This window comes from Drosophila pseudoobscura, chromosome 3 (genome assembly GCF_009870125.1).
Source record: "Drosophila pseudoobscura strain MV-25-SWS-2005 chromosome 3, UCI_Dpse_MV25, whole genome shotgun sequence".
Classification (NCBI taxonomy): domain Eukaryota; kingdom Metazoa; phylum Arthropoda; class Insecta; order Diptera; family Drosophilidae; genus Drosophila; species Drosophila pseudoobscura.
In genome coordinates, this window is record NC_046680.1 from 15,771,836 (window position 1) to 15,790,247 (window position 18,412).

General features: G+C 48.0%; 1 protein-coding gene across 1 annotated transcript in view; it reads left to right on the forward strand.

Annotated features, from left to right (window-relative positions):
* The window catches only part of Stacl (SH3 and cysteine-rich domain-containing protein), a 49,228-nt gene that overhangs the window by 7,780 nt on the left and 23,036 nt on the right, over positions 1-18,412 (forward strand). The gene's annotated exons all lie outside the window — the stretch shown is intronic.

Consider the following 18,412-nt stretch of genomic DNA (forward strand, 5'->3'; position numbering starts at 1 on the left):
ACAAGAAAATCCAATTTGATTTATTCGCGTCGGATGGCAGAAATAAACGAGGAGAGCGAAGAGAGAGTACGAAAACGGAGGAAAATCTAAAACAATTCAATTTTCTAAGTGTGGCAGCCAAAAAAGGAATAATCAAAGAAAAAAACTCGTTCGCCGTTGCTCCTCCTGCTTCTCTTCCCCTGGGCCCCCGGATCTGTTCAAGTTTCTGCCCATTTCGAAGGCACAATCAGTTGCCCATAAGCGAAATTCCTTTTCTGATTTCCTTTTAAAAGCATTTCTTGAATTGTCTTGACTGAGTCGGGAGCCACTTGAACCAGCTTCTCCTTCCTGACATCCTGCCATCCTGCCAGCCTGTCCGTCCACAGCATGCCTTTTGGCGCTGTTCGCTTACGTCTCTTTCTCTTACGTTTGGCTTTCGCTCTTTTTTGGCCCAAGTGGAGCCTCGGGCCCAGTCATGTTTTCCATTTTATTTATTGTTGTTCGGCGTGTTGCATTGACAACTCACTCTGAAGGGGCATGGCTGCAGGCGGAGCAGCGCAGTTGCATCGCAGTTATTTCTCAATCCAATATACTCGGAATTACTATTATTCCTTTTCACTGGCGTCAAGACTCATTCAATTAATTAATCAAACGAAAAGGGATTATTTCACGAGATTTAAATGTATGTACGAAAAGGGATAATGTGCGGGAGAGGGGAAAAGATTTTCCAAAGACCACCTGGTAATGCGATTAATTTGCCCAGCCGAAGAGGAATATCCATTGCCAACTTGAGAAGCCTTGCTTGGATGGGCAACGGCACTACCAACCCCTCTGTGTGTGGGTTAAGGTCACAAGCTATGCTCCTAAAGGGTTAATTTTAAATTTATTGCCGTGCCCTTCTTGCTTATTCGCCCAAAATCCTTGTCGAGGGACCCGGACCCAGTCCCGCACCCCCTCAGACCTCAGACCCCCAAAGCCGTAGACGTAGGCGTAGGCAATGGCCATGGCCAATTGTAGGACCGGCAGGCTAAGAGCCAAGAGGAAGCAACAAATTTGCACGTTAACCACAACCACGAGCAAAGCAACAATGGGTTAAGCTCCCTGAATTTATGAATGTGTGCGTGTTTTTCGGAATGCGTGTGCCTTTGCGTGTGCGTGTGTGGGTGCGTGTGTGGGTGACACAGTGATATTTCTCTGCGACTCTGACTCTGTCCCAGACACGTTATCTGAGCCACAACTCTCAGGGTTCGGGCCTTGTCCGGGCTCTCCTTTATTTTATTGCTTTAATAAATATGAAATGCGCTTACTTTTTTGCCACCTTCGCATTCGGCATAGTTTTCCGCGCAGTTTGCCCCTCGAGTGCCTTCAATTAGTTGTCCAAATTGGGTTTTTTCTTTATGACAATCATCTTAATCTTAATCACACAACTTGACGGTCCCAAGGCCAGATGGATTGATGGTCGCTCGCTGAATAGGGATACCCGTATAGGAATACCCGTATCTGGCTCTACATAATTTGCTCGAGCATAAATTTTAATTAATCATAAAAATGTGGGCATAAAAATGCCAACAGGTCTTTCCTGCTATTTTTTCTGCCTTCTATTTCATTTCACTTCATTCTCTTAAATTCCATACCGTACCGCCTAGAACGAGCATCTCCTGGAATTCATATTCATGTTTAATAATAAATCACAAGATGCCGCCGGGGCCTGGAGCTGAGTCTGAGACTGGGTCTGAGGTTGGGGTTTCTGCTGAGGCCAGTTGCGGTTGCATCCTTGGGTTCCCATGCCCACACCCACACCCACACCCACACCCACACCCAAAGTGAGAAGAAGAGAGAGAGACAGAGAGGGAAAGTCAAATGCCAAAGGAAGCCCAAGTAAAATGGCGCGGGCATAAAAGGATTTGCGGCTAAAGGCGAATTTAATTAAAGACATCAACGGCGCCACATAATGGCTGAATCTGGCTCAAACGCCGCCTCCTTTTAATTGCCATCTTTTCTACCTGTTCCATCACCACGACCACGAGTCGTACGACTGAACAATTGAAATTCATTTGCAAATTTTGGTATCAATTAATCAGCCTCAGTCATTGTCATTATGTTGTTATCAGAAGGATGTATGCTTCAACTAATTTTGTGAATGAACACGATATGAAAATGTTCTGCAGTTTTGCATTTCGCTGACGTCGCGGGGTCGGGAGAGGGTAAGGGTTTTCTTGCTCCCCTATTGTTTCCTCTGATAAATATTTTAGTGAAATCCGGGCAGTGAGGCCACGAGCGCCAAAAGGACAGGCAGGACGAAGGGCGGGATGATGCCTTTATGGTCGTTTGGGTGAGAAAGACAGACAGATCTGTGCTGTTTGGAGATTTCAAATTTCGTTGACGCATGCCACACGGAGTACGACTGGCAAAAAACACTTTTCTTCTCTCTGCCTTTCTCTTTCCCTCTCTCGCTCTCTCTGATTGTTGGCACACGCCATGGGTTTTCCCTTTGCATGTGTGTTTTTGTGTGTGGCGTTCATTAAAATTTCATTTGAAAATCAGCAGAAATGCTGCTGTAATCTCTTCTAGTCATTTGTTTTGCCAGCCACGAGAACTTTCCATTGTCTTTCCCCCATCAGCCCAGCCGCGCTTCTTCGGTCCCAGTCTTGGCTCTCTTGGCTGCAAAAGAAATATTCGCCTGTCAGCAGGAGCCAAGTTGATGGAAATTTGCGAAATTGGTAGAAAAAGTGCAGGGACAGACAAATCGTAACTTGATATGCTTGTATCTTGAATATTTTATTGCCAGTCGACAATTGGATGTGCCAAGAGCTTGTCAAAGTGGGGACTAAATTGTACAGGGCATATTCCAAGGCAACGGACACTGAAAGAATCGAAAAGTAAAGAGCACCGACTGTATTGTACAAATATTTGTGGAGCACTACTCTGGAAATACGATACAAGAAATACGAGTAGGCATTTGTGGTCAAAGTTTTGCTAAGCGAGGCTTTCCATTCCAATGGATTGGCAGAGAGAGTTCCCAAGAATTGGGTGTAAAGATTACAAGACTTATTTAATACTGAAATGGCAGTGTTTACTCAGAAAAATATTCTCTGCTTTTCTCCTCTTTATATAGAAATATCGTAAATCAGTATGGTGTGCTTTACTAAGTGGATTCCATATTGCAATCCGTTGAGTGGAGTTGATTCGAGTTGAGTTATGCTTTGACCCAGATTCCGTGACCTCACTCAGGCCTCAACTAATGGCTTTGGAATGCGCTCACCCACTTAAAGCAATCCCTCAAAGTGATGGCTGTTTATCTGACATTTATAGTTTATGCTTCATGTTCTGCTCACCGGGTTTCAGCAAGATAAACGCAGCGCAGATATAAAAAAAAACAAAGAAGGAAAAGGAAAAGGAAAAGTATAGATGAAAAGCAGTCTACTACTACTAGGAGGAGCATTGGGAAAAGATGAAATGGAAAAGCAAAACTAGTAAAGCATACAACATTGTTTGACTTTGCGGATTTGGCGGGCATGGAGCCGTTCCGCTGTGGCTGGGCTCCCACGCCCCTTGGGGGCGCCTCAAAGGATTTTTGGCAGTTAACCCGTAAAGATGATAAATGCGAATGTCTTTGCCGTTTGAGTTTGAGTTGTTGCAGTACCTACTCAAGGAATTTATGGCGATGCGCAAACCGAATTGGGCCACAGGCAAAACGAACAAAAAAGTCAACGGCGAAATTGAAAAGGCACAGGAAAATGCCTGAACTCTCGCTTTTCCTCTCCTCGAGATTGACAGACCGGCTGGCAGAGTGCCCAGCTATGGACCGCCCTCCTCCAGCCCTGGCCCAGAGTCACATTAATCAACACTTAAACGTTTAATTGCCGAACATTAATCTTGAGGTTAAGCTGCCTCCGTTAGCCCTGAACTGTCAATTGTTCCTGTTTGCGAGTGAGTGTGGCCTGTGGCCGAGCTGCTGTTCTTGTGGCTTTTTTCGACTGCTTCTGCATTAATTTTGTCATTTAGCAATTAACTTTCCGGCTCGGTCGCGCCGCGTGTCCCCGCGTTCCCTCACAACGCCTCCTTTTGGCCCCGCCACGGTGACAAATTCGAGGCTGGCCGCCTGTAAATATTGATGAGCCGTGCCACAACGAGGGGGACTCAGACCGTTGATGGAGCGTTGCCAAAATGATGTTCGAGCTTATGCCGCCGGCTTGCAGCTGTCGCAGTTTTGATTGAAATATGAGCCTATTTCTGGCTTTCGTAGTCTGAGTCGGAGAGTCGACTCTACGCAGTTGAGTTAATTAATTTCCACGTTGACATTCCCCTTTGTTGTATATTTAATGAGTGCGGTGCGCCTCGGTATCGGTACCGGCCACTGCTCCCTGATAGGGGACCAACTTGGGCACGCTGGACCAAAACATTGTGGCCAAAGTTGATCCGAGAAGCGAAAAAATAGTTGTCCAAATAAATTCCATAATTTCATTTGGCCTCTGCATATTCAATAAGCAAAACTTTTGCCGCAACTGAAGAAGAAAGATTAAAAAAAAAAAAACGAAAATAAGACCAAGAAAATAATAACGTTTACAAGGCGCATAATCTATACCCGTCTCTTTTTTCCCCATCGCTATCCGTCTCTTTCTGTAGTTATCTCTTTCTCCGTCTCTGTCTCTGTCTCTGTCTCTCATTCAGTTGTGTTTGCTTTGCTGAGCTGCATTCTGCCCTCAAAGGAAGAACTTTTGCAGTATTTGCTCGGCACTTGTCTTTTATTTTGCCTTACACTTAGTTCTGTTCCCAGTGCTGTTCGGTTCCCCTTTCGGCTCTCTTTTTGCCTTTATTTTCCGCTCTTTCAATTTTTATTTATGCAAATAAGTTTCGCTTCCATTGTTGCCAGCGCCCCCACGCCTTTAACCACCGCCCTCCGCACACCGCCCACCGCCCTCCGACCAAACTGCCAGCCAACGTGCTTGTTATCGCATAAGGATGTTGTTACAAGTTTACTTCTCATTCCCTGGCCCTTTTATTGTGGGTTGTTTGGATGCTCTTTCTGTGGTTATTAAAGTTTTGATCAGGTGTTCGAAAACCAAAGAGGGTATAAGTATTCTTCAGCAGGATCAAAAGCGGAGTGCCTCAGTATAAGAAGCTATGCACAGACCATGCCTCTTACTCCTACAACCTACTACTATTTAGCCTGTAATTAACTTCTGCCAAATTGGATGGATACTAAGAGCACTCTTTGCGCCACAGAATCGATCGATCTGTTAGAGTATATAAGGCTTCGGTGCCCAGGAGGTGCCAGCCTCCGTTCTTGTTTCCCTATGTTTTTTGGGATAGTGCATGTTGACTGTTGCTGGCCGCCCACGACAAGTGTTACGGGTGTCAGTAAAATAGTTGAGTAATGACAAACGAAAGCCATCAGCTGGCGGGAGCAAGTGATACGCCAGGAGTGCCTCAGTCTGGCCGGAGCTCTGCTGGAGCTCTGCCGTTGTCGAAAGTTTAATTATCACTGTGTTTTCTCTCTGTTTCGGAGCGGCCTCTGTGTCGGAATCGGTGGCAGTCGGTGGCAGGCGCTGATGCGGGGCTCCAAAGCGGGGTCTCCGTGTGAGTTTCAGTTTGCTGTTTGAATTTTAAACTTTTTCTCTCGCTACCATTCTTGTGGTCTGAGCCCCGAACACCGAACTTTGTGCATTTGAACTTTTTCTTTTATTTCTTTGTTTTCGCATTTTCCCTCAGGTCTCTGGTGGGGCCGTGGGCATGGCGGTGCGGTCCATGTCTGTGGTCAATAACAATTGCATACTTTGAGGCGAATTCGGGCAAATCACGCATACGCCGTGTGGTGGCAATTAGCTCTGGCGCCTGTGCATTTCACAAAGGCTGTGACCTCAGGACGGGCCCTGCCATGTCGAAACGTTTTCGTATGCATTCGCACATTAAGCACTGCCACACCCACACCCGGAGCCACTCTCTGGCGCCTTATCGCAGCCGCAATTCTTGCCGGCCACAGTCTCATGAATTTTTATTACTCGTACTGGCGTCGTTAGTTCTCTGCATATATTATTAGGGGGCGGGGCGCCAGCTGCAGTCGCAACATGTGTCCTGTGCTTGCACATGGCTGCTGGCAACGGGAGCGTGTGCCGCACGCTCATTTGTAACATTTGAAATGTGCCAAGGAGCAGCAACTCCCAAAAAAAATGTCTGTGTGCAGTGAAATCAATGAGGAATCGCGGGTGCGCCTCGAGTTGTGTTGATGAGACACGAGGGAAGGCATATCCCATAACTTATGGGTGCACTGAATATGGAAAATGGAATATGGTATATGTGTGTGTGTGTATGTGCTATGATTGATTTACTGCCTTCTTCTGCCACTGCTTCATACCGTACGACACTCACTTTGCACTGCTTCAGCGCTTCCTGCACTTTTAAGCAGTTTTCTTGTCCGTTCTCTCCGCTCCTTGATTTAAAGGCAAAACAGATATCGCCCCTTTTACGGCCATTACCATTGCCAATACCTCTCAGGCCTTCCCAGCTGCCACTTCCCCTCTTGGGTACATAAGTGGAAAACGATGCCACGTGATGTGCATCGAGGAGCGAATTTGCATTGATCGCTCGTCCAAATGAAAAACGCGACAGCCAATTCACTGACACCATCAATTTGCAATAAATCAATGCAGGCAGCCCTGGTTGCGATTGGGCGGTGCCAGAAACGTCTGGGTACTGGGCGGTGGGGTGGTGAGGGGGGCAGGATGAGCAGCAAGAATGCCATTTAATCTTTGCATCTGCATGCCGGGCGCCGTCGTCGCGACACCTTGATTGCGAAACCCCCTTGAATGCAGATACACAGTGATATACTGATTCGGTTGAATTCCTTCGAATTACTCCGCTGCACGGCTCCTCCTATGCCGAAAACTTCCATGCACGTAGCTAGGTTTCAATTAAAGCCTCGTTACATGGTCCGCAATGGGAGAGCTTTACTGCCGCCGTGTGGCCAGAGCCAGCCCAATTCCCAGCGCAGATCTAGCTCGTTCTTATCCCATTCCAATTCTCACTCTGAATCCGAATTCGGCTTCGGCCTTTCCTTTTCCCATTGCCAGGCACATGAAAATATGTTGGAAAATACAATAAATACTGTGGCGGCCGTGGGCGGAGTAGCGAGTGAGTATGTGCCAGTAAGTGCAACTGGTACAAGGCCGAAAGTTTTTGCAGCACATTGAGCCACAAGGCGCAGAACGTGGCGTTTTCTTTTATACATTTGCAGGTTTTACCTACCGCACATAGAGCACTTTCAATGGGTGTTCCACTGAGTGGGTGTGGGTGTGGGACAGCGTGTGGGACTGGGTGTGGGCGTGTCGCATTTAAGCCACAGAAATCGCCTTGGGGTCTACCATCTTATGGCCATTCGCAGCAATGCGAAAATGCCTTTAATAGAAAACGAGCGGAAAATCGCTTATTACGGAAAAAGGAAATAGTTGCTCGTCCCCATCCGCTCTCCTTGTGCATCTTCCTGCTTAAGAAATGTGCCACAGACAGCTGCGGTAATTTGACTTTATATATTTTTTGGTCTGAGCCTCTGCCTCTTCACGCCACATCAGAGACAGGGCAAAATTAGGCCACCGCTGAAAGGGATTCCACAAGCCGAAACGCATAATTGAACAGAGATACAAAGCCCGTTCCTTGTTGAAAATTGAGAGCGAAAAAGCTATCGATTCCACATTAATCCAATGAAAACAGCTCCTGGCTGGCATGAGAGTCGAGAAGTGCTATATGGAAGACAGATAATAGCAAAGAGCTGTCGTATTCGATTACGGTGCATCAGATGAAAATGAATCTGTTTGTGCCTTGTGATGTCTTCGGATATGGCTTGTAAGAACTGCTTGACAAGCAATTAAAGCGGACTTCTGTTGCAGTAGCTCTTTGTAGAGATTTGTTACTGTATTGCCTCCTCTGGGAGGAAAACCATCTACTGAACACACCCATTGAATTGCAATAATTATCGCTCCCATATCGATTACTAGGGGACTGCTTTCGGGGGCCTGCTTTACGTGACTGGCATAGTTATCGTTCCATTTCACTTTAACTGTGCTGCTCATTTGCCTGTGAACGCAAACAGTTTACACATACCATGGGAGCGGGTGGAGCGGTAGAAGGGGTGGGGACGGCAGCTGGTGTTAGCAAAAATATTTACAAAGAAAACACTGTTCACGCTTTCAGTCTTTTGCCTCTGCCTTTTCCTCTTCCACTTCCACTTTATCCCTGCTTTTCATTTTGCATTTTCCATTTTCCATCCATAAACGATTCGTGTGGCCAACGCATTGGCATGGAATTTTAATTGGATGATTTTTGGTCCTGGCCACGTGTTTGTGAGTTGGAAAAGCCGAAAAGGAAAACTATCCCATAAACATATGTATGGGAATTTGGGCAGCTTTTCGTGCGTCCATTTGCGAGCGCCAGACAAATATTTCAGTGTTATTCCAGACGCTGTGCTGCCATAGATAAGCTGCCAGCTCAACACATATTGTTAGTAAGCGGCAAAATACAGAGAGCAAAGGCGTGGGCGTTTGGGTCCAGGCACAGACACAGGCAAAAGCACAGGCACGAACTGCTTCCATTTCCACTTAGGCAGGCCATAAATGGGTGCCCAGCAACGTGTGTCCGTGCTGGGGTCCGAGTGTGTGCGTGAGAGTCCTGCCACACACACACACACGCACAAATACATACATATATCTATAATGATGTGGTCTTCCAGTCCTCTGTCCTCTGGAGCGTAAAATGTATGACAAAAGGAGGAAAACTGCGCTGCCAAGTGCGGAGCGGGTAGCGATGAGCTAAAAATACATGCACACAGAGGAACAATGGGGAAAATCCAGCAAAATCAACACCGAACTCCGGAGACGGGGGAGCAGCTGTGGAAGAACACTGAACAGAAATCCAATAACAAATTATATGCACTAGACAATTGGTCTGTTGTTGCCGGCTGTGGCGACAGGAAAAGCAGGACCAAGAGCCAATGTTTTACAACAACAACGAGAACGAGAATGACAACTACAATGACAACGACAACGACAACGACTTTTATGCGAAAAGTGCAAAATGATTTACGATTATGTTGATAAAATGGCTTAAATAGTATTTTCATTTCTTGATGGTCGAGTGCACTTTGTGGCATCTACCCCCTGCCCCTTTCTGCCAGCACTCCCACACACTTTCAATTGTCTGTGGCGGCAAGAGTGCCGTATGATTTGTTTGCGCTTAAGCAGAGCTGAGCATACTCCTTTCCAGCGTTCCTCTCTTTGCTTTTCTCAGCCCCCAGCACGCCAGCCCTTCTGTGCGGGCTCCTCTGCTGCTTTGGATTTCTTGAAATATTCATGGCCAGTCTCTGCCCTGCATGTCGTTTTCCTATATATTTTGCTTCTTTTTACTAAGCATAGCTTCGCTTCAAGTTATCTCAGGCAATGCCCTGACTTGAAGAACTTTTACCCTTTTGCATATACGATTTTGGCCTTAACTTTCATAAAAGCGGTACAGATCATTGGCCCACAGCACTCAGCCGAGATGGCTTAAATAATCAATGCCCAGGACGGAGAAAACCAAACTGATTTCCTCTCCCCTCACACATACAACCTGGCCGTTTACTATCTCCATATGCATCAGTGCTTATTGATTGAGAGACTCCGAGAGAGCCAGAAACAGAAATGAAGTTCTGAAGCATCTCATGTATAAATGACTCATAAACTATGAATGCACTTGCTACACATAATTGAATGAAACCGCACACATGTCGCAAAAGTTCATTTCCATATTATCCAGCTGTGGGGCAGAGGTGGGCCAATGGGACAGGGCCAAGAGCCTTGACTGGTGGGGAAAACGTGTTGAAATCAACTGACAGACATCCACATCCACATCCACAGCCCAGTCGCTGTCGCTGTCACCCCACTCCGGTGGTGGCTTTGTGGCGTTGAGTGCGAGATTGTTACCCAGTCTAATCCACAAACCTAAATCCAATTACATCACACACATAGCAGTACATATAGAAAAATAGAGAGCGATACACACGCGCAATTGACTTCGTTTGAGAAGGGAGCTGAAGGCAAATTGCCCGTGAAATTATGGCCAATACTTCAACTCTCAAGGTTGGGCAATAATTCCAAGGAGCCGCCTGGAAAGTACATAAATCACTGCCTCGAGGGCGCATCAAATCAAATAGTGGCTAATTTACTATTATTTATTATGATTTGATTGGGAAATAGTCCTCTGAAGCGGCGGGCTCCTCCGCTAAGTGTTGGCCTGTTCTGCGATCTGAGGAGATGGACTGGACCCTCGGCTCATCGGTGGCTTTGACAACTGTCTAACCGAGCGTCTGACTGACTGAGCGATGGACTGGCTCTAATTGGATTTTCGATTTTCTGCTTGTATCATGAACGCATTTCCCACAATCGTTAGCTTGATACTCGTACTCTTTTTGCTGCTGCTGCTGCTGCTGTTGCTGCTGTTGCTGGCGATTAATTTAATTAATGTCACACACTAATGGCAACTCAATGCGATTATGTTGACAGTAGAACAGACCACAGCGGGCTAAATGAAATTGAGAAATTAACAATGAACTGGCACGAGGCAAATAAATTGAAATTCGAATCGACAATTCACCTCGAATGCCAAATGCGATTACTAAATGAATTGCAAAGGATGGTACCCCACACGCTCATACAAACAAATAACCATAATCGTCCGAATACGGTGTGTGGATAGGGGATGACTTTTTAAGCCCCTAATTAGTTCGTTATGAATTGCAGCAACAGGAGTTGGATAAGCATTCAGCAGCAGCAGCAGCGGCAGCAGCAATCAGAATTTTGAAGCATGCTAATTTGGATTTGGTTTGGCAGCCCCAACCCACTGACAGGGAGAACATATGTCCTACACATGACATTCGGTGGGAGCTCTGATGGGTCTTTTGTCAGTCACACTTGATCCACATTTGTGAAGCTGCAGCAGGAACAAACATTCTGTCAGCCCCTCAGTGGTCCACTTGAGAATGCAAATCTGCTTGCTGTCTGTGGCAAGAGCAGCAGCAGCCGCAACAGCCGCAGCAGCAGCGAGGGCTGGAACAGTAGCTGCCTCCTGCTGCTCAATCATCGGTTAGGCGGGCCTCATCCTCATTCTCATCCTCGTCATCGCCTGCGCCAGAAACACTAACAGCCTATAATCGCAACTTAACATGCACTAGTCGCACAAGGAGTAGGGTCGTGCCAAAGCAGTGGCGGTGGCAGTGTCAGTGGCAGAAGCAGCAGAGCAAACATCCTTCACAAGCCGGATATCGCACAATCTCACAGAAAACAAAAAACAAGCTGTAGCAAGCTTGACAGGCTGCTGCCTCCCCGGGCTGCAACGCGACCGACCTGCTTGCTGCACCTCATCGCATCCGAGCGGGCTGTGCTGCACTAAATGACTTGCCCACATAGAGACACACTGGCCCGAAGGCAGGGCAGGCGTGGCTGGGGCACGGGCAGGGCGGGGCATCTGTCGAGTGCGTTGCACTGAATTTTAGAGCTTTTGTTTCGTTGCTCGAGCCACTCTCTCGGCTGAGCTTGTGTTTTATATGCGTTTATCTCCCAGGCAGATGCCTTTTCGTGTTGTTGTTGTGGGTGGTGGTGGTGGTGGTGGTGGTGGTGGTGGTGGTGGTGCTCATTGGCAGAGAGGTCCTTGTGCCTGAGCAACGTTTACAAACATCCAGTTGAGTGCCTTTGAGTGCCATTGTTCTTGAACATTTGAACATGTGTTGTCAATGCGAGAGTTGCATAGCTCGTTGCGCCCAGAGAATGGCTCCCTCTCGCTCTCCCTCGCTCACTGACTCTTGAAGGGAAAATGCGGCCTACCTCTGGAGCCGTCGGAGGCTTCGGCAAAGATTTTGGCTGCATTTCTATTTGACAATCAACTTTTGTCGCCACCTTTCGCCTGGGTACCCACTCGGCCAATATCTGCAGTCGAGTCTCGGATCCGATCCAATAACGGCGCCACTTGGCAGATGCTCAGAAGAAGTGCAACTACAACTATTAGCATTCGGCTGAAGAATGGCATAGAAGTCAACAGAAGTGTGGACGAGAGAGCCGCTCCGAGTGCGAAAAGGCGAGATGTGAAAAAATATTTGCACTGCCAGAAATTGACAACTGTTTGCTTAGTGGAGAGTGTTTGCACCCCCGCTGCTGCAGCCACTCCAGTGCCGTTCTGAAAGCGGAAATTTGACACTCTCCTTCCTACTTTCTCTTTCACTTACACCCCAACATGGCGGCTCACCCACCCCACCCACGGGGCCATCAGCAGGGGAATGGAAAAGTGCCACTGAGGAAGATGAAAACATTCCATTTGGTAGAATGTAGCGTTATATCAGCTTACGTTTTAATGGCACTGCCACTGGCTCTCAGATGGAGGATGGGGGATCAGACGCGGACGCGGACTCGGTCTCGGTCTCGCGATACTGCCAGTTCAATGATATAGTTCCGTTAGCCATTCGCCAGAGAAAAGGAGAATGGACAGATCCCGCGCTGGGTGTATCCATGGCCAAACTATTTGATTACCGATTGCTGCTATTCCTGCTCGTTGGTATCGGGATGGGGGCAGTGGCAGTGGAAAGTGCAGACTGTCCCATGGCTTTTAATTGCCGCATCCATTTCCAAAGAAGCGCTAATGCTACAAAAGATAACAAGCGAAGAGCAGTCCTCAGAGGAGGACAAAGCAAATCGCAACGATTTCGAGCAAACAAAGAAAAGCGAGAGGAGCAAATAAATGGAGAAGACCTCAAAGGGCTTGCAACTTCATTCGATTAGGATGTCTAGAAGATCCCCGAGGGGGCTAGGCTTTCGCTGCAAGCAGCAGAGTCTAATCAATCAGCTGAAAACTTTCCCGAGCTCCCGCCTCAGCCAAGGATTTTCCTTGCCATGAAGCCATGAAGAAGAAACTTTCCAGCTCCAGCTAGAATCGGAAATTGTACCTTCATGGTCATGTCCATACATAATTATACAATTTGTACGGAATTTCCAATTTCCAACAGCCGAAACTTTCGTAAAACTCAAAAACGCTGAGCAACTCACTACACGGCCACTGCCACTGCCACTGCTACTGCTACTGCCATTGCCAAGCAGTTTCCAAGTATCGAATCGATAAAAAGAAGTGACTAACAGAAAGTGTAAATAGAACTGTTTGACCCTGGACAACGTCATAAATATGTCAGACCTAGACCGAAAACAATTTGTCAGGAGGGATCGAAGGGGGAGAGAAGAGGCGGAGACGAGGCAGGGAAGTAGGCAGGATTGGAGGGAGACCGAGCTGAGTTAACATATAGTAATATTATGTCGTGACCTGGTCCTGGTCTCCCTACTGTTTCAACTTTAATCAATAAATTGTGGCATTATTCAACTGCCTCAAACAACTTGCACACACGTGCACCATGGTGCATGCTGGATGGACGAGGCACAGCAACTGGCTGGCTGGCTTGCTGCAAATATTTGTGTGCTGCTTGTGGCAGACTCGGAGCCTTGCTGTATGCCTGAAATATGAGTCTGGAAAGGACTTATTTGCAGGACCCTCAGGCGGAGATATGTGCATGCGGGTGTGGCAAGCACATCGCACTTCTTCCACTGCTCTCTCTATCTCCCTCCGAGTGTGTGCTCTCGTTTGGCATCGGCATGGGCATCGGCATCAGCATCGTTACGCTAACAAGCTGTAGCTTCAGCTGCCACGTCCCGTCCCCCACGTCCGCATGTGAGGACAGAGCCCAGGCACAATGTGGCGAGGATGCTGTCGACTCTTTGTGAGCAATTTGTCGGGCTGCAGCCCGGCCGCTTGCTTAATTTTACATCAAATTTATAACTGACTTATTGGCACTTGGCACTGGGATTACGCCTTCCAGGCCAGGGCCCTAAACCAGTCTTCAGAGTTGCTCACACGAGTTATTACGTATACGCAGAGTGTTCGGAGTGTCCGGAGTGTCCGTTCGTGTCTGTGTCTGCGTGTGCGTGACGAAGGGGCAAAGTTGCCGGCTCACTTCGAGTTTCGAGGGCCAAATTGTATGACATGAGAGATCAGGTAAACGGAAATTCAAATGATGAAAACCGAAAACGAAAATGCTTCATTTATGCAATTTACAATATTGGCAACTCAGCGAAATCCCCTTTCTCTCCTTCCCCGGTGCGGTCCCCAGTGGCAGCTGTCGTGGGTTTCGTTTTTTATCAAAAGCAATTTTGCAATTTCTTTTGCTTGGCCTTTTAATAAATTCCGCCAAGCTTTGCATTTTCAGCAGTTTTCGCTGTGGTTCGTCTGCTCCGTCTGCTCCTCCACTTCGCTCACTTTTTCTGCTGCTCTTTGTGCTGATTTTAACACTTTTCGAAATTTCCGAGTAGGCCACGAAATTGGCAAGGCACTCCCGCTCCAGGTCCTGCCGCTTCGACTAGTCTTCCTCGTCAAGGCAACGAACTGAAATCGGGTTGGGTCTGGGATTTGTTTGGAGAAGGTTTTTCAGCTCCTTGCGCTGAATAGTGTTCCTTCACCTTCATTTTTTTTTTTGCTAGAATTTTAATGAAAATTTAAATAATTGAAAACCATGTTGCAATGCCAGGAGTAATGCGGCGGAGGCTGGAGACGGTGGGCGGACTCTGCTGTTGGTGTTGCATATTAATGAGCCCAACGGCCCCCGCTGGTCCCGTGCCCCCGCCAGCTTCCGCTCGTTGAACGCTTTAAGAGCTTTCGGTTAAAGCGATTTGGCAGGCAACCAAAAGGTGTCTCTAGGAGTCCTCTCCTCCTCGGCTGCAGCTTGCACAGCATTTGACAATGACAAATGAATACTTTTATGGCCGCGACCCTGCCAACCAAGAAGCACAGGCAGCGGCATCGGGGGTGTCAGCGGGTTCGGGGGTGGCAGTGCGAGTCGGAGTGGCAGCGGTAGAAGCATTAAAAGTTTCGTGCTGGCCAAAGTGACACCCCAGGCAGGTGTGGCAGGCAGACTCAGACAGACTCGGGGAGACCGTCGGAGGGGCAGATGAAATCAGCAGGATGCCCTTCCAGCCAAGGTGCGACGCGTTGCGTTTAAGGCTTTGGCTTAGGCCATGACAGGAAGTGGTTGCTGCTACTTACTGCGTAGTCATGTCCAACACTTGCCTCTATTTATTCAGACAAGCCTCTCCAGCACCTCCACCCTCACCTCCAACCCGTGTCCTGTTTACCAAACGAATTAAATTGTTCGCCTCGAGTGTGCTTCGTGCGGGGCAGGACGAGTATGCGGCAACCACTGTGATTGCCATGCCCCGATGTTTGTTGTTTGCTGTCACAGCCTGCAGCCTCTGAATTTGTTAATCCGTGCCACTCAATCAGCGAGAGCTGAGCTCCTGCCTAACGCGGAGCTGTGAGCCGAGAGCTATGCACGCCTCGCTCTGTGGCAGCCATCAATTTCTGTTCCTTGCCAATCCACTAATTATGCACGTCCCAATGTACAGTGGGTGCCGCAGCCACCAAAATGAAGTAAACGTCTCTGAAATCGAGACTTTTTGCGCGAGCGGAAAGGCTTTCGTCTAATTTGGAAAATTTGACATTGAAGAACTTTCTTCGGAGCTGCTTTTCAATCAATTTTAACCACTTTTCCGGGTGCTAGTGCCATAGTACTTTGGAGAGGTCGATTCAACGTTTCTATTCCCATCAGAGTTGGTGATTATTAAGTTTCGTTGTCGATTGGTGGCACTCACAGGAGCTGCTGTGGAGACACACACATACACACCTTGGCCTATATGATTAACGACTTGATTCTCTCAAACTGTTGCACACACACACGCACACAGTGAGAGACAAATGTGAGGAGCATTTGACATCAATTATCGCACCCGGGCTAAGCTACAACCTGGCACAACCCGGGCCCCAGCGACCCATCGATTTTCATCCCCGAAGTTGGCTTAAGCTTGGCATTGACTAACGCTACTCATGTGCAGGTGGGCAGGCAGGCAGGCATGGCCCACGGAGCGAAACACGGCGCAAGGACAAGTTAATTGATTTTTTATTAGGCAGCAAAGGCAGAACCAGAACCAGAACCAATTGTGTACAAGTATACACCTACATATACTCGCACATGTACAAGCAAAAACACCACAACAGAAACAGGGGCGCCTCCCACCTGGCGGGGTCCGATGTGGGTCGATGGGTAACCGCTACAGAAAGAAATAAAAAATTGAAAATTGACAATTTTCAATTTGAGCTGCGGAAATATTTTGATTTCCTTTTGGTGGCCCGCAAAAAAAGAAGGAAATTCATATGTGTACCCGTATATCCTGCACGGGGGGAAAGCTCTCTGTCGCGCATATTTTCCGCTCCATTTCCCACAGTGGCTGGCGGACAAGGAAAAGACGGAGGAGCACCACTTTGTCAATGCAATAAAAGTTTGCGTGTGAATCGCGTTGCCCAGAACCGGGTTGGGTCGCAGAGCAGAAAGAGGGAACCTGGAAGCTGGAGCCGGGAACCGGGAAGCTGGGAGAGGAGTCCAGGGATGCGGCACGGTGGGACCTCCTTTTGGGACACATGCACTTTAAATTATGCATATAATTCGCCCTGTCGGTCCACCAAGTAATTAAGCAGATAGCAGCCAATGTACACGTAAATGTGCACACATGTATGTGTTCATATCTATGCATGTCAAAAGAGTGTGTGTGTGTGTGTGTGTGTGAGTGTGTGTGAGTGTCTGGAGGGAGCGCAGGATTTTAATTAGAAATTCATGCGCCTAGCTGAGCAGGCTCGCAAAAGCTTCGTAGGCCTCACTTGACTTTCCCCCATCTATCACTCTTTCTCAGAACTCTTCGCACTCTTGGAAGCAGTAGGCTGTAGGGAGATAGACTCCCTTTATGCATGTTGATTGATAAGCTTGAAGCAGACCTAGCCATTGATCGCATAATAATAAATCGGTTTTGGGCTGACAGCCATCCTGTCCTGACCATCATCAATCTAGCTGAGACTGAGAAAAGGTTGCCTGGATGGGCAAGGAATGCTAGGCTGGAATCTGCATACCAGTTTGGGGTCGGTCAGAACCTAATTACATTCGAGTGAATTGAGTTGTTGTTGGAGGAAATCGAAAACTTTTCTCCACCGCAAGCTGACAGGACAGGACAGGACAGGACAGCATAGGACAGCTCACATCGAGTCGGGCGGGGGGAGTGTCCTTGGCTGGTCTGCTACTTGGCTGAGACTCAACTGAGTATGTCATTTTATTGAATCAAAAACCACTCAGCTATTGAAAATCAATTTGCACTGCTTCTGCTGCGGCAGGAGCTCCGGCAACAGCTCCGGTCACAGGGATGGCCAGCAGTCTGTCACGGGCAGGCTAACAAGAAATAGGACAATAAATGGCCACACACTGACGCACGCTTTCTGTGGGTTTTCCACATTTACACTTGCAATAATCATACAAACACATAAAAGGGAAAACTCGTCAGTGAATCTCCCCGTTCCCCTCATGCCTTGCCATCCGCCTTGCCATCCGCCTTTCCATTTCAGGTATGATCAGCAGTCGTCGCACATGACGCCTTTTAAACCAATTCAAAATCGAGTTAAGAGCGCAAGGACATCCGCTGGCTCTGCTCTCTCGTCGTCTCTCCCCCTCGTTCCCCTGTTTGTATGCAAAATGATGCGGCAATGCCACTGAAAATTGATGGCAGTCACGTAGAATGCGTGGTGGAGCAGCACACCAGCCAGAAGCCAAGAGAAAATCCATAAAAAGAAGTGGAAACATGGGGGCCAGGACCAGGTCCAGGCCAGGCATATTCCCCCTTATTCCATTTTGTTTTGTGCAATAAAAATAAAAAGTAAGGAGAGGCCGAGGTCGAGGCACCAAATTCAAATTACATACAGAACAGACCAAGATGTGAATGCAAGTGTCATTACAGGAAGAATCAGAAGGCATTTCACGCAGCTTGAACCGCACAACACTTCCCACACGCCTTCCACATCCTTGAGGATTTCGGTTCGGCTTAATGAAAGCCTCTGCTCTCTTATTTGGCCCAGATTGTGGTGGCAGAGGGACGTTGCGGCTAGGGGAGTGGGGGGTGAGGGGTGAGGGAGCACCTCATAAAGCCATACAATTTGAGGGGAGCCAAGGCCGGCGGTGGCGAGGTTTACCCATGCTCCCCACAGAAGCAAATAAATAAAAGCCGCAACAGGCCAGGCAAATGGTTAAGGATGCCGATACTGGCTTGGCCTGCGTCGACCCGACCCCATGCGACCCGACCAGGCAGGCGTTGAGCGTGAGCCGATTAAGCTTATCAGCTGGCCCGGCTCCAGCTCCTGCTGCTGCTCCTGCTCTAGCAGCTGCTGGCGGGCTTCCTGGCCTGCTGGCTTCCTGGCTTCCCGGCTTACTCATACCGACAAGCACAGAGCGAAGAGTAAAGAGTGGAGAGTGTGTGGCCAGGGCAAACAACATTGTGAAATTTTAATTGTT